This window comes from Scylla paramamosain, chromosome 15 (assembly GCF_035594125.1).
Source record: "Scylla paramamosain isolate STU-SP2022 chromosome 15, ASM3559412v1, whole genome shotgun sequence".
Taxonomy (NCBI): domain Eukaryota; kingdom Metazoa; phylum Arthropoda; class Malacostraca; order Decapoda; family Portunidae; genus Scylla; species Scylla paramamosain.
The window spans coordinates 3341460-3365450 of NC_087165.1; the positions used below are offsets into that span (position 1 = coordinate 3341460).

The 23991-nt window shown below is 44.5% G+C and overlaps 1 protein-coding gene across 1 annotated transcript in view; it reads left to right on the forward strand.

Annotated features, from left to right (window-relative positions):
- Window positions 1–3602, forward strand: part of LOC135107278 (hexosaminidase D-like) — a 165711-nt gene extending 162109 nt beyond the window's left edge. Inside the window, exon 4 of the transcript XR_010271683.1 lies at window positions 3376–3602. The gene's annotated coding sequence lies outside the window, so the exon portion shown is untranslated. The remainder of the gene's footprint in view (window positions 1–3375) is intronic.
- The last annotated feature ends 20389 nt before the right edge of the window (window positions 3603–23991 follow it).

Below are 23991 nucleotides of genomic sequence, written 5' to 3' on the forward strand. Positions count from 1 at the left end.
TAGTTGCAAAGCAAGTGTCCTATTTTCGTCGTGGATGTGTTTTCCAAAACCAAGAGAGAGAGAGAGAGAGAGAGAGAGAGAGAGAGAGAGAATGTGTGTGTGTGGTCCGCACAACAGCTATCGGCGGTCTGGATTTGGACCGCGGCCCACCAGTTGAGTACCACTTGTTTAATGGCTCCTCTTTACTACCACCTTTGTAGATTGGCACTATGTTGACTCTCTTCCATTCAATTGGAACTCTACTTTCAATAAGGGAGCTCTCAATAATATTATGCATTACCCATGTCAACTGCTGATTGCACTCTTTAGTATCCATCCTGACACTCCATCAGGTCCAGCGGCCTTCCTAACGTCTAGTCCCTCCATCTGTTTCTGGACATCCTCTTCAGTCACTTGGATTTCCCCCAGATCCATTTCCTCACTCATTTCACTCTGCCACACAAATGTTCTCTCTTTTGTGAATACTGATTGAAAACTCCTGTTCATTATCTCTGCCAATTCAGCCGGATCCTCACACATTTGACCATTCACCTTCAATCTGCTTATTCCTTCTCTATTTTTCATTTTGCTGTTCACATATCTGAAGAATAGTTTTGGTTCCTCTTTGCATTTGTCCATAACATCTTTCTCATAATTTTTCCTTTCTTCTCTAATAACCCTTACATATTCATTTCTTGTAGTTGTGTAGTTTTGCCATAGCTCCTGCATATTTTTCCTCCGCCATCTATTTCATGTCGTTTCCCTCTCCTCCCTAGCTATTTCACATCTTCTATTATACCAGTCATTGTTATATCTTCTCTTTGTCTCTACTTTCGGTACATATCTTTCCACTCCCTCTTCATAAATATTGGTGAAAGCTTCTCACTTCTTTTGCACATTACTTGCTGTGATAAGTGTACTCCAGTCCACTTCACCAAAGTATCTCATTTGTTCAAAATTTGACTTACCATAATTAAATCTTTCACTTTTATAATCTTCACATCTACTTTCCTCTCTTTTTTCTTTAATACAAAAGCTTAGCATGACATGGTCGCTTTTTCCTAGTGGACAATTATAGTTCATGTCTGCTTCTTTTGATAATACCAAATCAAGTCTTGATGGCTCCTCTCCTCCTCTGTATCTAGTGTTTTCCTCAACCCACTGTGTCATAATATTAAAAATCTCTCATTATAACAATTTTGTTTTCTTTAATTTTCTTTACAAGCCATTCTTTTGTCTCACTCAGCAACTGTTCATGCTCTTCTCTATTCCAGGCCTTTGTTTTTGGTGAGACATACACCACTGTGACAATCGTCTTCCTCTTCTTCCATTTATTAGATGTAAGTTTAGGCCTTCCACCAAGCCTTCTGCCTTTTCCACACTCTGATACCCTTTTTAACAAGCATCATCACTCCACCTCCTCCTTTTCCACATCTGTTTCTTATCCACATATTGTACTTTCCCCCTCCTAAATTTGGTGTCTCTGAATCTCTTAGTTTAGTTTCTACCATTGCCATGATGTCTGGTTCATTTGCTTTTATAAATTCATTCATTTCATCCATCACTGAAACTAAACCATCCACATTAGTGCATGCCACTGCCCATGTCCCTCCCTTTCTTACAGCTGTACCTCTGCACCCCTCACTCTTCGCATGTACCACTTCCTCAACCTTAGGTCCATTACTCTCCAGAAAAAAAAAAAAAAAAAAAAAATTCCCTTTCCTCTTGTGTTCTCTGTTCATTCTTTTCTTTTGCTTCACTTCTCAATTCATTAAGTTTCTTCCTTTCTTTCTCATTCATTTCTCTTCTAATCCAGACTTGTTCAAACTCATTACTTTTGGCTAGCTTCCACGCATTTGCCAATGTTTCTTCATCTGCTGTTTGGGATTTTAGTTTGATTTTCAATGGTCTACTTTTTCCTTGATCATATTTTCCAGCTTGGTATTCCCTTCGTTTATCACACTCAGTACTAATTGAGCTGTTTTTCTTTGTTCTGTTTCTCTTATACCAATTTTTTATCTCACTTTCTTCAAGGTCAAAGATCATTACGCTCTTCTTTTCATCTACAGTGTCTCTTACCAGGTTTTCCTTTTCCTTTATTACCTTTATAACCTCTTTTGTCATGCCTTCTTTACTCCTCTGATCCTTCACTACTTCTGTATAACTCACTTTTTTGTCCAACTCCTCGCACTTATTTATGGATCTTTCTGCCATTTCCTTAACTTGTTCTTGGGTTTCCTTAATTTGCTTATCCCTGTTTTTGTCTTGGACTTCAATCTTTTCATCCTTTCCTCCAGCATATTTATTTGTATTTCTCTAGCCTTCATTGTTTTATCCCTCATTCTCATTTTCATTTCCAGCATTCTAATTTGGTTTTCCTTATCATGTATTTCTTTCTGCAGCACTTTCTCTTCATTTTCTAATTCCTGTCTTAGTGTATTGTTTTCTTGTTCCAATCTCCCATTTCTTACTTATAGGTCTCTTACCTTTTCTCATATTTCTTCAACCTTCACTTCCAGCATGATTAATTTCCTTGCATTCAATTTCTCCTGCAACTGGCAATCATCCTCTGTGAATCCACTAAAATCCAAGACTCCTCTTCCTGTGGGTGTCCTACTGGCCGCCATGATCAGCTGTCCAATGTATTTACCTAGTTGTGTGTGTGTGTGTGTGTGTGTGTGTGTGTGTGTGTGTGTGTGTGTGTGTGTGTGTGTGTGTGTGTGTGTGTGTGTGTGTGTGTCAGCCCCCCCCCCTTTTTAATATGCTTTTTTTAATGCAGTTCAAGTGCCTTCCCACACCAGTCAATACCCAGTCATTGGAAGGAGCAGACATACTGAGACGTGCTCTAGCACTTATTGGAGACTAAGGCGGGGATACTAGGTAGCTGGGTCAGTTGCTTTAATGGGAATAAGTGAGTCATTATTGGCCGTACACCCCAGCCTATTTATATAGAATAGGAGTCTCCATAGTAGTCTGCCAGTAAGTGTAGTAGTGAATTACACACTACAACCAGGGAAGCAACAATTGGTTGTACAAGTGTACAAGTTGAGTTTTGTGCACAGTGAGCGGTGACTGACTCTCCTATGTGTTCATGGGTACTCTTCCATTTTGTAATAGTTTCTTGTGTCTTTTGTTAGTGTTCCTGTTTGTTTTAAAATGCCACTGCGGGGTGAGACAGTTCAGCCGCAGAAAACCTAAGTAATTAGCTGTGTAGTAAACTTTGCTCCCTTCCCAGGTCCTGACAAGGCCTGTCATCCAGGAGGTGGTAAACGATACTACTCAGTTTGAGGCTATAACACTGTTGGGCAGTGGGAGGACTGTCATGGGGGGTGGAAACCCAACAGGGTATTATACGTCGATAATACGTATTTATTGTGTGTTAACCGTTTTTTCTAGATGTGGTGGTCGATTCTTCTGCAGCTGTGGGTGTTAAGAGTTGTTTGGAACATCTCCCTTGTCTGTGAGTCGGTAAAACAGTCTGGCAGCCTCATCTTAGTGTGACCTGGAGTTATGACTGGCGAGAAAAGGTATACAAGGGACCTTGTATACCCATTTTTGAACCCTGTACTGAGTCTTCATAGGAGGTGGCTCAGCAAAGCTAGTCCAGGTGCGGCAGTTTGGTGAAGGGGCTGGGAATTGCGGTTGTAACAATATATATATATATATATATATATATATATATATATATATATATATATATATATATATATATATATATATATATATATATATATATATATATATATATATATATATATATATATATATATATATATTGTAGTGACAGCAGCCATTACCGCCTCCTGCCTGGTGTTTCATCATGTGGGGGCAAGTCTCCCACCATCCCTGATTGCGTGATGGGCCCCCCAGCTGCTGATTGGTCACGGAAGTCACGTGGTCAAGAGCTGGATCTTGATTGGAAGCGGCATGAGGGGCAGTGAGAGGACACGGCAGGCAGGAGACAAAAGCCAGCGGCGGCGGGCAGTGAGGCACCCACAGCAGCAGCTAGTGGACCTGCGCTCCAATTTGAGTCGCCCAAAAGTTTTGTAAGCGGTTCATGCTCCTTCAAGAACTCTTTCGAGGGTCGGCAAGTGATCCGGGAGGGGGGCGCAAACTCGCAATAGGTGTCTGTACACAGGTAACGGACAATACACGGAAATTGAAAAGACAGTGTTTACTTAACCGGCCTGGCAGGGAACAAAGGGTGGCAGGCGGGCGAGGGCGAGGACACCGGGAGCAAGACCAGATGGCAAGGTGATTCATGCAGTGAAAGAGCTGAGTTACGGGTCACTTTGCCATTGGAGATAGGGCTGTCACCACCATCCACACACGACGAACCAGGCTGGCCAAGGTACAGAGGGCCAGGGAGCAACGAGACCAAAGACAAAGGTCAGGCTGGCCAGGGTACTGAGGGTCAGGGAGTAATGAGGCCAAGGACAAAGGTGGGTCTTTGTTACAATATATATATATATATATATATATATATATATATATATATATATATATATATATATATATATATATATATATATATATTTAAGTGTGTGTGTGTGTGTTTTGGTATATATCTTTAGTGTAGTTATTATTCTCTCTCCTGCAGTATTTTACATAAAAATATAAGAACATATGAGGGATAACAGTGTGTGTGTCTCAGGCAGGCAGTTTGATCTGTGTTTGTGTGTGTGTGTTATGCTTTCTCTCCTGCATCACCTCACGATAAAACTATAAAGACATATTGTGAATGCTAATTAAGTCCAGTAGCTCAGTTCAATCTTGTGATGACACAATACATGGAATTAAAACCTCTACCAAAAATTTCACTAATTTCACCTGATATATAAGGCAGTTATATGGAACATTTCAGAAACAGAAGGCATAACATTTTCGAAAGGAAGTAAGGTCTCTCTCTCTCTCTCTCTCTCTCTCTCTCTCTCTCTCTCTCTCTCTCTCTCTCTCTCTCTCTCTCTCTTTGAAATATGGTAATCCCACTATTGTCTCTTACTATGATCTGAGAGGTCGGATGAGTGAGTGGCTACATTGGAAGTGATTTCAGGTGAGAGTTGCCATGGCAACGGACTTTCACACTCCACAACCTACCCAGCCACCCCCACCCACATCAGCTGTTTTACTGGAAATTGAGTTCAAGGTCATGATTGACAAGTTCATCACTGAAGCTCTGTATACTTGCTACTCATGAAACTAGAAGATAAGAGAGAGAGAGAGAGAGAGAGAGAGAGAGAGAGAGAGAGAGAGAGAGAGAGAGAGAGAGAGAGAGAGAGAGAGAGGAATGAAGGAAGAAAGATCATTGTAACAGACAATAGTAGGATTACGATGACTCAGAGAGAGAGAGAGAGAGAGAGAGAGAGAGAGAGGAGGGGGACGGGAGGCAGGCAGCAGCCAATCAGGAGTTAGCTGCTCATGACGTCACTGCCGTGAGGTGTGGAAGGTCTGAGGGGGCTAGCTAGCAACTCCCTGCGAAATAAAAACCATTCAAGTTTTCGTAAATATGTACTTTGGCATGCAGGCGAGAGCTTATCAGTTTATGTAACTAGATGCACCTACTGGGTGTATGATTGCATAGTGCACTCTACAGTGGACTCTACAGACAGCTCCTGACCTTTATAGACGATCCTGACGAAGTTTTGGTAGATGTGATAAGTGACGAAGCTGGTCTTGCCATGGAATTTGCAAGTGAGGAGGAAGTGGACAATGACAGATTATGAAGAGAGGCTCCTATGAAGAAATTGTAAGACATTAGTAAGAAAAAGGTTAATTCACTGACCAGTTGTTTATATATTACCAGGTGAGCTACAGAAATATAAAATCACGGTAGAGAAACAACAGAGAAACTCAGATGTAGAGAAGTCCATAACATGGACCAATTGTATGGAAGGTAGACCAACTGTGAACATATCCAGTGCTTTAGAATATTTGATAGGAGATGCAAGGTCAGTAAATTCAGAAGAAACGGCATGGGACTTGTTCATAACATCTGATATTTCCAATTTTGTGTACCGAGTTTCATACCCCCAGCATCACACCATTTCTCAGCAGTTCATCGTGGTTCTCTATTCATGTTAGTTCTAAGGCCGATATGTATAGCGACATAACTTTGAGCGCAGTTTCAAAAGGCGGTGATGAATAGGTCAGCATTCAAAGATGTCAGGATCTCTAGTGGTCTTTTTCTTTACAATGTGCTCCTTCTGGTGAGGCTCCCGTGACTTGGTGTCACGTGTAAGCATTGAAGCATCCTTGTCCTCCCCATGGTCTACTACGTCCAGTTCGGTTCCAAGAGTTAAGAGCCCTTCCAAAGTGACCTTGCTTCCTCTCGTGTCCATGCAAGTTATCTGAATCCAAGACGTTCGCTCCTCTTGCTTGAGCGCCGTTGCAGGCAACCAATGATAGTGTCTCGCCTCTGTAAATACACAACCATAAGCACACAAATCACTCTCTGGTAGTGTCTAGCCTCTGCAAGCACACAAGCTCACCCTCTGGTGGTGTCTAGCCTATGCAAGTGTACAATTGCACTCCCTGGTGGTGTCTGATCCCTGCAAGTACACTATCTCACTTCTGGATGGTGTTTGGTCCCTGCAAGCTCACAATCTTGTTCCCTGGTGGTGTCTGATCTCTGCAAGTATACAAGCTCACTCCCTGGTGGTGTCCAATCCCACAAGCACACAAGTTCATTCCCTGATGGTGTCTGATCCCTGCAAGCAGACAAGCTCACTCCCTGGTGTCTGATCCCCGCAAGCACACAAGCTCACTCTCTGGTGGTGTCTAATCCCAGCAAGTACACAAGCTTGTTCTTTGGTAGTAGCCTCTGCAAGCATACAAACCCAGTCCATGGTAGTAGCCTCTGCAAGCATATAAACTCAGTCCCTGGTAGTAGCCTCAGCTAGCACACAAACTCAGGTGGTAGCCTCAGCTAGCATACAAACTCAGTCCCTGGTGGTAGCCTCAGCTAGCATACAAACTCAGTCCTTGGTGGTAGCTTCAGCTAGCATACAGACTCAGTCCCTGGTTGTAGCCTCAGCTAGCATACAAATTTGGTCCCTAGTTGTAGCCTCAGCTAGCATACAAATTCAGTACCAGGTGGTAGTCTCAGCTACCATACAGACTCAGTCCTTGGTGGTAACCTCTGCAATCATACAAACTGCCTTTCCTGATGGTGTCTAGCCTATGCAGGTCCACAACCTCTCAACACAATGGTATCTCATCAGTGTGAGGGCACAAGCACTGTACACAGGCAATCCACATGATGGTTTTTAGGAGGGCATACAATTTAAAGGCAAAAGATTACACCCAGCCTTGCAACCCCACAGGCAACAGACAAAGGATTCTCTTAACACTGAAGAGAAGCTAGGTACATAATGCTCTCGGTGAGATGGTGCACCTGTCTCCAGTCTCCAGTTACCATTTATCACTAGTGATCACAGGCTATTTACCCGCTCTCTTGGCCGACTTCCTGGCAATCTGTGCTGTGGCCTTGCTTAACACAGCACCTGCACTCTGTTCCATTTCTGCAGGGATGCACGATCTGTTCTCCACTGTCTATCCTTTACACAACAATAGGTTCCTGCTCCCCTTTTGGTTCATAGCAGGTCCTTTTCCCACAACAATACGTTTCTGCTCCCCGTCTCGGTCATAGCAGGTCCTCTTCACGCAACAATACGTTCCTGCCCCCCGTCTGGGTCATAGCAGGTCCTCTTCCCGCAACAATACATTTCTGTCCCACGTCTGGGCCATAGCAGGTCCTCTTCATGCAACAATATGTTCTTGCCTCCTGTCTGGGTCATAGCAGGTCCTCTTCCTGCAACAATACGTTTCTGCCCCATGTCTGGATCATAGCAGGTCTTCTTCATGCAACAATAGATTCCTGTCCTCTGTCTGGGTCATAGCAAGTCCTCTTCAAGCAACAATACATTCCTGTCCCCCCTATCTGGGTCATAGCAGGTCCTCTTCCCGCAATAATATGTTCCTACCCCCCATCTGCGTGTCCCAATAAATATAAGCAGCAAGGGTGAGGAGTGACTGAAGACTCAGTGGGAAAGAAGTACTGAGAAATAAGTATTCTCTTATCCTGGCCCACACTCCTTTTCGCTTTTATTCCATTCATTCCCTTCACACTTATGCTCCTTCCACCTATTTTCATTCTCAGTCCATCTCATTCAAGTTAGCAATCTTCAGGATTGTTCTCTCTCTCTCTCTCTCTCTCTCTTGCATACATGTGATGGTACTGCATGGCCAGTGCTGCATCACACCAGATGTGAGGACAAAAAACACTTTTAGCGATTTTGGTAAAACTTTCGCTGTTGCCTCAGACCTAACAAAAGTTTTAGATAGAGTCTGGCATAAAGCTTTGATTTCAAACTATCCTCCTACAGCTTCTATCCTTTCTTTCTGTATCTTCATCTCAAGTTTCCTTTCTGACCATTTTATTGCTGCTGTGGTAGACTGTCACTACTCTTCTAAGTCTATTAAGAGTGGTGTGTCTCAGCGTTCTGTCATGTCACCCATTCTCTTCCTATTATTCATCAATGGTCTTCTAAACCAATTTTTTTTTTTTTTATGTAGGAGGGACACTGGCCAAGGGCAACAAAAATTTCTTGTCCTATCCACTCCTACACTGAAGATACTATGTCTTTTCATAGACGTCCAACCCTTCAGGAATTAGAGACGTCGCAGTGAGCGTTTTGATACCAGATAGCGCCAGAATTTTTAATTCTCGCCAGAAAATAAATACTTTTTGGGGCAAGGTTTTACAAGCTTACAAAGGTGTATCGTTGCACAGTAATGCGTCTGAATTTTAAGTCGATTAATTTCGTGATAGCTGACAGCACATGACATTGTTTGAGCCTCTATTCATAATTTCAGATGATATTCTTAAAAGAGCCTATAAGTGTATCAAGGCAGGCGATCTGTAATTTTCTACTGACCTCAATGGAAGTATACTAATATATACTTGCATTTTCATGTACTAAACAACAGGCAAATCCATTTAATGTAAAGAAAATATAATTTTGTATCAGAGACTTTATTTTTTGCGGTACGATCACTATCCTCGGGTACTTGGGCAGCGAGCAAACCAAAACACAGGACCACGCTTACTCACTACCCTGCACAATGGATACATCACCGCCACAATCATGGACAACAGCGGAATTAAGAAAATTCCTGAAAGAACGAGCTATACCCTATTCCGGATATAGTAAAGCAAAGTAAAGGCCTTTGTATCGGCAGAACTGAGAGGCTATTGTTTACACTTTACACTCCTTCCTAACGACGCGCGGCGCTTTCTTTAACTGAAGAATCAAGATCAAGATAAATACGTCGTACGTCCGCCAGCGGTGCTGTTCTTTTTTTATTTCACTGATTACTTTCATATACAGGACGTGTCAGTGATATCTGATATTTTTCAACATTCCCAGATAAAATGCACAAGCCGAAATCAACATCCTTTTATTTTTACTGTTCATTCTTAAAAAAAAAATCATTACCTATTTTTAGTTTTATCTTATAATTCAATTAACAAAGCCTTATCATACACCAGTAAGTATGACTATTAATATTAAGGATTATGTTTTTAATTTTAGATACACTTGTGCAGCAATTCATGCTGTACCTTTCCTGCATATCGATTTCAAATTTAGCTAAGACACCCCTTTGCCCCAGGAAATCGGAGACAATTAAGAATGCTGGCGCTGATAGGTATCTACCAGCCTCACTGCGACGTCTCTAATTGCACACACCCTTCACTTAAAATTCAAAATTATCATGGTGACTCCTACACCAGCCTCAGAGTCCCCATTTGGGGAGGGGACCACAAATGTCCCCAGGTCGGACTGCTCTTCTGGTATCGATGCTAAATGTCTTAACACCCCCCTCAACTTTTTCTTCATTAACTTCTGCGGTCTTAGATCTAATTTTCAATCTGTAGAACACCACCTCTCCTCTAATAAACCTCATCTTCTTTTCCTCACTGAAACACAGGTGTCTGAGACAACTTTTTTCTTCTCTCCTACTTTCTCTATCCTCATTTTCAATCCAAAGCTGGATGTTGTGTTTATGTGCTCAATGACTTAACCTACTCTTGTGCCCACGCTCTTGAATCATCTGAATTTTCCACCATCTGGCTACAACTCTCAAACAAAATTTATCTGTGCTATATACCACTTACCTAACTCCTCTGACTATAAGAAATTCTTTGACTGCTTAACTTCCAAAGTGGAGCACATTCTCTCTTCTCTTTTGTAGAGATCTCCATTCTTGGAGACTTCAATGTTCACCACCAACTTTGGCTTTCCTCTCCCTTTACTGACCATCCTGGTGAACTAGCCTTCAACTTTGCTATCCTCCACGACCTAGAGCAACTTGTACAACACCCTATTTGTACTCCTGACCGCCTTGGAGATACGCCCAACATTCTTGACCTTTTCCTAACCTCTAATCCTTCTGCTAATGCTGTTACCCTCTCTTCTCCATTGCGCTCCTCTGATCACAATCTCATATCACTCCAATCCCTCCTCAGGATCCCCTTAAGTGGAAGTGCCTCTGACGTTTTGCCTCTACTAGATGGGGGGACCTGAGGAGGTATTTTGCTGATTTTCCATGGAATAACTACTGCTTCCATGACAGACCCGTCTCTGTGTGCCAAGCACATAACAGAGGTGATAGTGTCTGGCGTGATGGCGTACATTCCTCACTCTTTTTCTTGACCTAAACCTTCCAAACCTTGGAAGGTTTTAGCATTGGAATGTATATCACGAAAACACAGCCTGTTTTCGTGCTATAATGATAGAGAGGTGGCCTTTGCTATCCTCACGACCTAGAGCAATTGGTGCAACACCCTACTCGTATTCCTGACCGTCTTGGAGATACACCCAACATTCTTGACCTTTTCCTGACCTCTAATCCTTCTGCTTATGCTGTCACCCTTTCTCTGTTGGGCTCCTCCAATCACAATCTCATATCTGTATCTTGTCCTATCACTTCAATCCCTCTTCAGGATTCCCCTAAGCAAAGGTGCCTCTGGCGTTTTGCAACTGCTAGTTGGGGAGACCTGAGGAGGTATTTTGCTGATTTTCCTTGGAATGACTACTGAAAACATCACAATGATTTTTTCCCTGCCCTTGCTAGCCTAAACCCTTGGAAGGCTTGTGGACCTGACGGGGTCCCTCCTATTGTTGACTGAAACTGTGCCTGCGTGCTTGCACCTTGCCTAGTCATACTCTTTCAACTTTGTCTGTCAAGATCTACCTTTCCTTCCTGATGGAAGTTTGCCTACATTCAGCCTGTTCCTAAAAAATGTGACCGTTTTAATCCCTCCAACTACCGTCCAATTGCTTTAGTTTCCTGGTTATCTAAAGTTTTTTTAATCAATGCTCAACAGGAAGATTCTTAAACATCTATCACTTCACAACCTTCTATCTGGTCGCCAGTATGGGTTCCGTCAAGGCTGCTCTACTAGTGATCTTTGGCTTTCCTTACTGAGTCTTGGTCATCCTCTTTTAGAGATCTTGGTGAAACTTTTGCTGTTGCCTTGGACATATTAAAAGCTTTTGATAGAGTCTGGCACAAGGCTTTGATTTCCAAACTTCCCTCCTACGGTTTCTATCCTTCTCTCTGTAACTTCATCTCAAGTTTCCTTTCTGACCGTTCTATTGCTGCTGTGGTAGATGGTCACTGTTGTTCTCCTAAATCTATTAACAGTGGTGTTCCTCAGGGTTCTGTCCTGTCACCCACTCTCTTCTTATTATACATTAATGATGTTCTAAACCAAACTTCTTGTCCTATCCACTCCTACACTGATGATACCACCCTGCACTTTTCCATGTCTTTTCCTAGACGTCCAACCCTTCAGGAGGTAAACATATCATGCAGGGAAGCAACAGAACGCTTGACTTCTGATCTTTCTAAAATTTCTGATTGGGGCAGAGCAAACTTGGTATTGTTCAATGCCTCAAAAACTCAATTCCTCCATCTATCAACTTGACACAACCTTCCAGACAACTATCCCCTCTTCTTCAATGACACTCAACTGTCCCCCTCTTCTACACTGAACATCCTCGGTCTGTCCTTTACTTATAATCTGAACTGGAAACTTCACATGCTAACTGCATGCCTCCCCTCCTTCTACGGCCTCACTGCACAAGACTTTCTTCTTTCTGTCACCCCTATTCTGTCCACCTCTCTAACGCAAGAGTTAACCAGTACAGTAAAATCCCTCTCATCCGGCATTCGAGTATCCAGCAGCTTCAAGTATCTGGCACATTTTTCCTCAAGCCTTAAGATCAATAAAAAAAAATCAATTAAAATTCCCGCACGAGGCATACTTTGTCCCCTCGCCACCAGAGCGTACTGCTTCGCGCCACTGCACTGTGTTTACTCAGTGACTCAGTCCCGCGTGTGCACAGTTTATCGCCTGACGCCTTTATCATGCCTAAAGTTGTAGAAAAGAGGAAGTGTGTTGTGCTTACACTTAAGCAGCTGATCAGATCAGCTGATCTTTGTTATGGTAAGATGCGTGTGTGTAGGGTGGTGATTGTGGACATAATTTCACTTCTATTCAAGTATCTGGCAATATTCAAATATCCGGCATGTCGGCGGTCCCGTTGATGCCGGATAAGAGGGATTTTACTGTATTCTCAATCATTCATCCCTTTCTCTGGTAAACTCTGGAACTCCCTGCCTGCTTCTGTATTTCCACTTCCTATGACTTGAATTCCTTCAAGAGGGAGGTTTCAAGACACTTATTCATTAATTTTTGACCACTGCTTTGACCCTTTTATGGGAATGGCATTTTTTTTATTAGATTTTTGTTACCCTTGGCCAGTGTCCTTCCTACATAAAAAAAAAAAAAAATTAAAGCAGCTTCTATGAAGTTAGGTGTTCATTGTTGTATCCGCCAGTTTTTCTCACTCCCCAACATCCCTGCTGCTCTATCCAGGGGCTTTATTTGTCCACATATGGAGTTTGCTTCATGTATTTGCGGGGGGGAGGTGGCTTCCACTCACACCACTATTTTAGAGAAGGTGGAATCAAAAGCTTTTCATCTTATAAACTCCTCTCCTCTAATTAACTGTCTTTAGTCTCTCTCTCATCACAGCAATGTTGCAGCTCTTGCTATCTTCTACTGCTGTTTTCATGCTAGCTGCTCTTCTGATCTTTCTGACTGCAAACCTCCCCTCCTCCTGCAACCTGGCTACAAAAGACTTTCTTCTTTCTCTCATCCCTATTCTGTCCACCTCTCTGATGCAAGAATTAACCACCATTCTCAATAATTTATCCCTTTCTCTGATAAACTCTAGAACTCCCTGCCTGCTTCTGTATTTCCTCCTTCCTGTGACTTGAAGTCTTTCAAGAGGGAGATTTCAAGACACTTATCCTCTGTTTTTTTTTTTTATAATTCCATTTGACATCTCCATGGGAACTGGCATTAATTAAGTGAGCCTTTCTTTATATTTTTTTTTTTTTTTTTGTTCCTGTAAATGGGAAATGGAATTTAACATAAAGAAATGCAGTGTTGTAGAATTTGAGAAAAGCATAAGACCAAGAGGCATATACACAATGGAAAATGAGTGTATCAAAAAGGAAACAAGAATCATAATGGATAGCCTGTGACCAGGAAAACACATAAATAAAATCACAGCCGAAATTTATAACCTGTTTAGAAACATCATGGCAGCTTGCAATTATATAGATGGAGAAATTACTAAGAAACTGATTACAACCCTAATAAGACCAAGATTGGAGTATGCATCCCTAGTATGGTCTCCAAACTTGAATAAACACATAAAAAAATTAGAAAAAATTCAAAGAGCAGCCTGAAAACTTCCTTCCAATTTAAGGGAACTGTCAAATGAAGAGAAACTGAAGGCATTAAAATTGACGGCTTTGGAACAGAGGAGGGAAAGAGGGGATTTAATAGTGGTGTACAGAGCTACAAAAGGATTAGAAAAAATGACAAGAAGACTTGATGATTTGGAATACTAGAGGACATGGAAAGAAACTGGAAAAGAGCTACAGCAGGAGGGATGTAAAGAAGTTCAGCTTCAAACAACGATGTGTTGATGTGTGGAATGCATTGGATGCAAAAGTCATCTGCTAAAAACCTGCATAAATTTAAGGAAGGACTAGACATTTGTAGATATGGAGATAAGATAACACAAGCATAGCTCTCTTCCTGTATGTTACAACTAGGTAACTAGGTAATTACACACACACACACATACATACACACACATGAAGAGATGATGAAAAAGTTGATGGAATATGTGATTCGACCAAAACTGGAATATACCACAATTGTTTGGTCACCCCATAATAAAAAGGAAATAAGGAAAATAGAAAAGATCCAAAGAGCTGCAACCAAATTGGTACTATGTTTGAGAGATTTAACCTATGAAGAAAGATTAAGGGAGATTGAAGCTTCCATAATTACAAGAGAGAAGACAAAGAGGGAACCTGATTGCTATATACAGAGTATTATAGGGAAAGGATCAAGTTGACAAAGAAGACTTATTTGTATGGGACTCGAGATACAAGAGAACATGGAGTGAAATTGAGGAAGACAGCAAGTAGAAGACATGTCGAGAAATATGGTTTCTCAAATAGAAGCATAGAAATATGGAACAACTTAGATGAAACAATGGTACAAGTAACAAATATTCATGAATTTAAAGTTAAGCTGGATGCTTATAGATATGGAGACACGAAAGCACGAGCATAGCTCTTTTCCTGTAAAGCACAACTAGGTAAATACACACACACACACACACACACACACACACACATATATATATATATATATATATATATATATATATATATATATATATATATATATATATATATATATATATATATATATATATATATATATATATATATATATATATATATATATATATATTGTTACAACCACAGTTTCCATCCCTTTCGCCAAACTGCTGCACCTGGACTAGCTTCGCTGAGTCACCTCCTATGTGGACTCAGTGCAGGGCTCAAATACAGGTGCACAGGGTCCTTTGTGACTCCTGCACCCTTCTCACAACTATTGTGACTCCAGGTCACACTAATTTGAGGTCACCAGTCTCTTTTACTTACCCACAGACTGGAGCTGCCGTGGTACAGTGGTACCGCGTGTGCTTTGGGGGCCAGGTGGTCATCAGGCACACGGGTTTGAATCCTGGCTATGGTCCGAGGGTAGGAAGGACATCCACTTGGGGTAACGGTTCCCAAGTGCCAAATCCAAAAGTCCTTCATCAGGAGGCACCGTCTCAGCCCTAACAGACTAGGGAAAACTAGACGAGAAAAAAAAAAAAAAAAAGACAAGGGAAATACTCAAACAACATTTTAACACCCACAGCTGCAGAAGAATCGACAACCATGTCTAGGAAAAAGTTAACATACAATAACATGTCTATGATCAAGGTATAATACCCCGTTGGGCTTCCACCCACTGTAACAGTCCTCCCACTGCCCAACAGAATGTTATAGCCCCAAGCTGAGTAGTATCGTTTACTGTCTCCTGGGCGACAGGCCTTGTCAGGACCTGGGGAGGGAGTAAAGCTTACTACACGGCTAATTACTTAGGTCCTCTACAGCTGAACTGCATCAGCCCACAGTAGTATTTACAACAAACAGGATTATTAACAAAGGACAAGACACTACTACAAAAGAGTGCCCACAAACACACAGGAGGCTCAGTGACTGCTCACTGCGCAAACTTGACTTGTACACTTTTACAGCCGAGGAGTGGCTTCCCTGGGTGTAGTGCGTAATTCACAGCCACCCTTACTGGCAGACTACTATGGAGACTTCTATATAAATAGGCCGAAGCATACGGCTGGTAATGACTCACTTATCCCCTTTAAGGCAACTGACCCAGCTACCTGGTCTCCAATAAATGTTAAGAACCTGTTTCAGTATGTCAACTTCTTCCCACAGCTGGAAAGTGACTGCCCATGAGAAAATGGTCCAACCACTTTCCCGCACTGCTGTTAAAGGGGGCGGTTTTGACACACACACACACACACACACACACACACACACACACACACACACACACACACACACACACACAGACACACTCGCCCACACCCATTCCTTGCACGGTCTATACTTGAATGAAACACTTTACTGTTAAAAGTTCTTTTGAGCAAACAAAGGATGCCAGATGAACACTGATTATTTCATTGTCAAGGGAAACTCTTCTACTGCAAATTATGTGAGACTCAAACTGACTGAACAAAGGGAAATAAGGTAAATTAATCAGAAAAGGAGAGTGGGTGCGGAAATTCTTATGTTAAGTTTATGACAGCAAGCTGCCACTTTTAATCATACATCTGGTGTTCCTACCCTAGCTCTCTCTCTCTATCTCTCTCTCTCTCTCTCTCTCTCTCTCTCTCTCTCTCTCTCTCTCTCTCTCTCTCTCTCTCTCTCTCTCTCTCCTTGTTTATTGTCTTGTCTATTGTCTTTTCTCTTTCATCATTCTTACTTTCTTCATTGCATTATCTCACTATACATTACATGCCCCCTCATAACTGAAAATTTTTGGAAGATATAAGAAAGCTTAAGAAAATTTTAGGAAATAAATTCAAAATCAACACACTTGTCAGGCACATCATCAGACTTGAACAAAGGGCATATACAAATTACAAAGTATCAAACACTACTAAAGCATTGATATTATTGACTACTATAACTGAAAACAACAGGTCTTCCACTTGGCCCTCCAACTCAGACTGCCATTTCTTCTTTCTCCTTCTCCTACTCCTCCTGAGACCCGTCTGTGGTACTACGCCAGGACCTGTGGTCTTCTCTGCTCCAATGGTGTGCAAGCTTTCTCCTGCAGGGCATTTTAGTCATTGCTTTCCTCCAGCAACTACAGATGCTCCAGCATCTCCTGTGACTCTGGCCTATGTCTCCGTCTCCTTCTCCTTCTCTGTCCCGTCTTCACTACTTCTCCACCAACTTTCACTTCTCCTCTCTCTACCACACAGTGCATTTCCTCTGTATCTTCTCACACCATACAAGCTTCAGAGTCACCATGCAAAGACATCCCTGCATTTGTATCTTCTCACACCTTACAAGCTTCAGAGTCACCATGCAAAGACATCCCTGCATTTGTATCTTCTCACACCATACAAGCTTCAGAGTCACCATGCAAAGACATCCCTGCATCCTTGCAACACACAATGAGCCCATCAGGGACTCCTGCAACATCACAGCAGGGCCAGATAAAACACAACCCAGCCAAACAATACTCACTCGGGCCTTTACTGCCCACACCACCCCTGCTCCTGGCTCCATGAGCCTTCATGCCACACCCATAAAAATTTGTAAAACAAAAATGCCACTTCCTTGGCAAAACTCAGAGGGGCCATCTTGCAGCTCTTAACAATACAAAATTCCTCCTAGGTGTGACATAACCAGGCCTGTGTCTCACTGTCAGGTACCACACTACTATTACTTTGCACTTCCCCCACCGGCCTCTTGATGACACAGGTATCGCCACAGCAAACTGACAGCTGTTCCTTTCCAGGAGCACACACATCCCCGCACACGGAGCCAAACACACACACATGTGGCCGTCACAAAACAAACCCTGGTTCCAACATGAGCCTGGTCAACATGCCACTTGGCCAGTCCTTCTGGTCCCAGCAACTGCTCCCATGTGCCAGCACTTCTCATCAGACCCAATACCTTGTCGCTTTGAGGAAGCTGACATCCATTAACACATACTACACTTTTTGGGCCGAGCACCTGACAAGTACTCACAACTTGGACAACAGCAGCAACATTAAGGGTGCCTCCCAAGCAGCAAGCAACACACTATCACTGGCAGAGTTACACAGCACTGCCTTTCGATGCAGCACCATAATGTTCACATCAATAACATCATCGCTACTTGCCCCTGGAAAGAGGAATTGGGCGAGCAACATTACAAACAATCCCCACACCAGGGGAAACAATAATGGCCATAACACAACAGAGAGGGGCTCTAGATGAGAGGTCATTAGGCTTGCCAGACTGATCCACGCATTTACGTCCAACAAATATGGTCATACCCGACCACCAAATCCACGTCAAATGATCCTGAGCCAACTTGACTCCAAAACAACCATGCACCAGGCTACTATGTGCTTCTAGCACCTGTGCTGGAGCTCCAAAATGGAGCTCCAAAGCTCCGTCCTCCTCTCTCTGCTGGCTACTCACAATGTCGTTGCTCTCTGCAAACACTACCCTACCCTCTACTTCCTTGACATCCACTCCTACCTTGGCAAGTAGTGGGGCAGCACACACACAAGGCACAAAACCTTCCTTAACTACACTGCTACAGCTGCCACCATGGGTGGCTCACCACGTGAGCAAAGACCCACTGTGTCTGGTCCCGGCAGGGGGAGCAGCCTGCTCTCCTCTTCCTTTGCACCCCGCAGGGGAGGAAACTCCCGCTTCCCCAGCAGAGTCAGATGTCTCCCCGCCCTCGGCAGCGACCCCTGACACACCAGTCACAACTAGCTGGGGCCCAAACTGAGTACCAGCACCACCTGCCTCAACACAAGGTGACAACTCTGCCTGGGTGCCACCTCTGAGAGGCTCCACCAAGTGACGAAAGTCATCATACACACAACCCAAACTCATTAAACCAGCCTCACCATTGGCAACACTCTCCCCAAAGTCAGGTGCTTTCTGTGGTGAGTCTGTGCTTCTGCAGTCAGCCCCAGCACACTAAACCAAGGACGAGTCTAACTCTGACTTGTCAAAACCCTAGCTGGCAGTGGGACATACCTCTGGACACTGCCCCCACTGCGGCATCAAGACATACACTGCACTCCTTTTGTGGTGACCCTGCCTTATTGCAGTCAACCCCTGGAGTCACAGATCTAGTGGGCACCTGATGCCAGGGTGCTTGCCTCACCTTAAGGTGAATAACAATAAACAGAATCAGCACTATTAGCAGCCTCCACATCCAGGTCAGCATCTGCGGATGGGAGCTGCACCCAGACTCTTCCACCTGCCAGGTCATTTCCAAGAAGGAAATCAACACCAGATACTGGCAAGTCCTCTGCTAGTGCTATCCACACATCAGAGATCACTAGTGGGCATGTCAGCCTAATCTCTACCATGGTGAAGCTCTCAGTGGCGCCAATTCCCCAGCACCACACAGGCTGACCAGGCTTCTGGGGCATCTTGGAAGCAGTGGCAGTCACTAACTTAGGGCAGTTGTACTTAAAATGCCCAGTGTTCTTGTAATAATAACACATGGACTGCATGCTATACCTGGGAGTGCTGTGTTGCATGCACCCAGACTGTCTCTGTCGTGGGCTGGGTGGAGACTTATTACCAACTGGGATAACATGCCCAGACTTGTTTCTGAAGCCACTACTGTAACGTGGACTTCCAGACAAACTGGCACTAGCTGTGCCACCAGACAGATCACCAGCCCCTCCAGATGTACCACCAGTCCACCGTGGCACAGGCTGGTATGCCAACACATGGCCATCTGCCCACGTAGCTGCCTCCTTCAAGGTTTTAAACCCTTCCCTGAGGAGCAGCAATACTAACTCCTTCTCGGCCACATTAATGAACTGCTCCATTACCATGAGTTCTTTTAACTCACAGGAGGAGGTGGCCTGCTCACTAGCAATCTACTTTTCAGATGTCTCCTCTAGATAGTGAGCACATTCTAAATAGGAGTCACTGGACCTTTTCTTTCCTCCACGGAACTGCAGCCTTTACACCTCCAGCTGCAGCTCATAAGCTCTTAAGATATCTGCCTTAAACTCCTCGTAATCCTCTAAGTCCTCAACTGACATTCTGTCATAAACATCTAATGCCTTGCCCTTCATATTGGCAACAAGACCAACCCATCTCTCCTGAGGCCAATCAGATTCTGAGGCTTTCTTCTTAAATCTCCTAAACCACTCTGTCACCTTCCTTTCATCAAACTCAGGAGTCAATTCCAAACGCCTCACCATCTGGCTTTCTACAGTATCTTCCTTAACTCCTCTCCTCAAACCATAAGGTGAATTAACTTCAATTCAAGTCTTTTCAACTCAAATATCCTATTTTTTTCAGCTTCTTCCTTTTCTCTTTCTGCCTCAAGGATCTTCATTTCCTTCTCATACATCATCAACTCCTCTTCTTTTTCTGCTTCAAGCAATTTCAGCTCTTTCTCCTTCTCAACCTCAAGCCTCTTAGCTTCCCTTTTAGCTTCAAGCCTCCTGGCTTTTCTATCCTCTTCAGTCTTCAGTCTCCTTTCCTAAGCTTCTAATTCAAGTCTTCTTAATTCTCTCTCCCTCTCAGCCTCAAGCTCCATTCTCCTCATCTCCAACTTAAATCTCATCTCCTCAGACATACCTTACATCTTGGAGAAGCCACCAATGCTGCTGGCTGGGCCAACACGTCTGTGGACGCTATGTGTGGGACTAGGTGTCCTCACACCGAAATGGGCCAAATCTACACTGCCCCTCCCAACAGAGGCAGGGGAATCAGATCGTGAGTCACCCCTGCTACCAGCCCTGGCCTCCATGGTTTACTCTAAATGTGGGTTGATGAAACCAACAAAAAACTGTTTTCCCCCACATGGCAACAAAGCTTCCAGCTATCCTGGCAAGGTCGCTAATTTCTGTTACGACCACAATTCCCAACCCCTTCACCAAACTGCCGCACCTGGATTAGCTTCACTGAGCCACCTCCTACATATACAGGCGTACAGGGTCTCTTGTGACTCCTACACCCTTCTCATAATTGTTGTAACTCCAGGTCACACTAATTTGAGGTTGGCAGTCTGTTTTACCTACCCACAGACAAGGGAAAGGCTCAAACAACACTTAACACCCAAAGCTGCAAAAGAATCGACAACCACGTCTAGGAAAAGCAGTTTTTTTTTTTTTATGTAGGAAGACACTGGCCAAGGGCAACAAAAATCTAATAAAAAAAATGCCCACTGAAATGCCAGTCACATAAAAGGGTCAAAGCAGTGGTCAAAAATTGGTGGATAAGTGTCTTGAAACCTCCCTCTTGAAGGAATTCAAGTCATAGGAAGGTGGAAATACAGAAGCAGGCAGGGAGTTCCAGAGTTAACATACAATAACACGTCTATGTCACAGTTGGGCTTCTGCTCACTGACAGTCTTCCCACTGCCCAACAGAGTGTTACAGCCTCAAGCCAAGTAGGATCATTTACTGCCTCTTGGGTGACAGGCCTTGTCAGGACTTGGAGAAGGGGTAAAGTTTATTACGTGGCTTTCATTGGTCCTCTGCAGCTGAACTGCATCAGCCCACAGTAGCATTTACAACAAACAGGGTTATTAACAAAAGACACAAGAAACTACTACAAAAGAGTGTCCATGAACACACAGGAGGGTCAGTGACTGCTCACTGCACAAACTCAACTTGTATACTTGTACAGTGGAGGAGTCACTTCCCTGGGTGTAGTGTGTAATTCACAACTACACTTACTGGCAGACTATTATGGAGACTCCTATTCTATATAAATAGGCTGGGACGTACAGCCGGTAATGACTCACTTAATCCCCCTTAAGGCAACTGACTCGACTACCTAGTATCCTGCCTTAGTCTCTGATAAATGTTAAGAGTCTATCACAGTATGACTGCTCCTTCCTACTGCTAGGTAGTAACTGTCCGTGAGAAAATGGTCCAACCACTTTCCCATGCTGTTGTTAAACGGGGGGGGGGGGTGCAACACACACACACACACACACACACACACACACACACACACACACACACACACACACACACACACACACACACACACACACTTGTCGAGCGAGTCGTCGTCGAGTAAACAAGCAGTGATCCAAGCTCCAGCAAAGAAAGATTTTGCTTGTCCACAGCCACCGTTAGGAGCCTAGAATGTGTTTTCAGGTAGGAGCTGTGCTCAAGTAGAGTTGTCCTGTCTCCAGAAATAAAAAAAAAAAAAATAAGGGAAATTTAAGTAATAATAGATGTAAAAAAATGAGTAAAAACTCCAGCAAGCGGATCCTTTTTTTTTTTTTTTCTTTATGTAGGAAGGACACTGGCCAAGGGAAACAAAAATCCGATAAAAAAAATGCCAACTGAAATACCAGTCCCATAAAAGGGTCAAAGCAGTAGTCAAAAATTGATGAATAAATGTCTTGAAACCTCCCTCTTGAAGGAATTTAAGTCATAGGAAGGTGGAAATACAGAAGCAGCCAGGGAGTTCCAGAGTATACCAGAGAAAGGCATGAATAATTGAGAATACTGGTTAACTCTTGCGTGTACAAAATAGGGGTGAGAGAAAGAAGAAAGTCTTGTGCAGCGAGGCCGCGGGAGGAGAGGAGGCATGCAGTTAGCAAGATTAAAAGAGCAGTTAGCATGAAAATAGCGGTAGAAGACAGCTAGAGATGAAACATTGCGGCGGTGAGAGAGAGGCTGAAGACAGTCAGTTAGAGGAGAGGAGTTGATGAGACGAAAAGTATTGGATATATTATTATTTGTACGTGGTGTACGATATGTTTTCCCGGCGGCAAGCCAAGCACTGCTTGTCGCCAAGAGTGTATCCTCAGTTCCGGGCCGAGCCCAATAAAGGAGAGATGAGTGTCCCTGTGTCTCGCTCCCCTGCCTAGCTATCTTACATGGCGCAGTGAAACCCTCACCTACACCGGTCAAGATGCCTCTACCTCGCCGATCCCCTCGCTCGACGCCTAGGGCCTCGACGACAGTGGTTCCTCGCAGCCTCCAGCCGCTGCTCCAGCAGGCAAGGCAGACCATCAGTGACCAGCAACAAGCCATCACCGCCTTGCAGGCCAACATGGCGGCGCTCATCACACGAGGCAACGTGGCGCCCGCTCCTCGGGTGCCTCTCTCGGCTGCCCCCGAGAAATGCGACCTGGATATGACACCAGCTGCATTCAGGTCGTGGAAACGGTCCATGGAGTGCTGGCTTCTCCTCTGCAAGTGGCCACGCCAGGAAGCGGTCCATCACGTCAGATTCGTCTGTGGCCCCCCGCTGCAATGTGCCTTGGACGCCAGATTCACCTTCGACCAGTGGAGCGCCCTCACACAGCAGGAGGCGCTGGACGCCATTGGTAACCTAGTGCTTCGCTCCTCCAGCCCGGCAGTGCAGTGGGCAGAGTTTTTCGGTGTCAGCCAAGGGCAGGACGAGTGTGTTAGTGACTACTTCGTACGGGGCGCCCAGAAAGTCAACGACTGCGCTTTCGAGTGTCCCCAGTGCAGCCTCAACCTCTCTGAGTACTTGCTATTGAAAAAGCTTGTGGTAGGCATCCGCGACACGGGCCTCAAACAGCAGGTGTATCAAGCGTGTGACTCGTTAGGCAGTGTGGACGCCCTAAGGGCCTGTGTTGTGCATATGAGGCAGCCCGCCAACACACCACAGGCGTGGGCGGTTGGCGGGAAAGCAGTCGCGCGGCTGGCACCGTGCGGGCCGAGGAGGACTGGGACCAGACGCCCGACGCCGCCGCTGCCACCACCTCTGGCAAGACACAGCCCTCACGTACTTGCTGGAACTGTGGTACTTCGCACGCCCCTGACAGAGCTTCCTGCCCGGCCAGGGAAGCAGTCTGCGTCGCCTGTCGTAAGAAAGGTCACTTCAAGAGGTGCTGCAGGAGCTCCAAGCACCCACACGGCACTGCATCTGCCAACGCCGTCTCGGGATCAGTGACAACGGCAGGCGCGAACGTGTCCCGCCAACCCACCATAGAGGTAACAGTGGCGCTTGGCAAGGGCGCCAAGCACCGCACAGCAGCTGTGGCGGACACCGGCGCCCAGGTGTGCGTCGCGAGGGCGACCCTCCTGTCCAGTCTCAACATACACCCCACGCAACTACAGGGACGTGCAGGCTTGCGGGATGTAGCGGACTTGCCCTTACGGTGCCTCGGATCGTGCCGGTGTGACATTTACCTTGGCGGCCATGCTACACAGCAAGAAGTATACTTCGTACCCTCCGCCAGGTCGCTGTTCCTGTCACTGAGCGCGTGCAAGGAGCTGGGGCTGGTGCCCG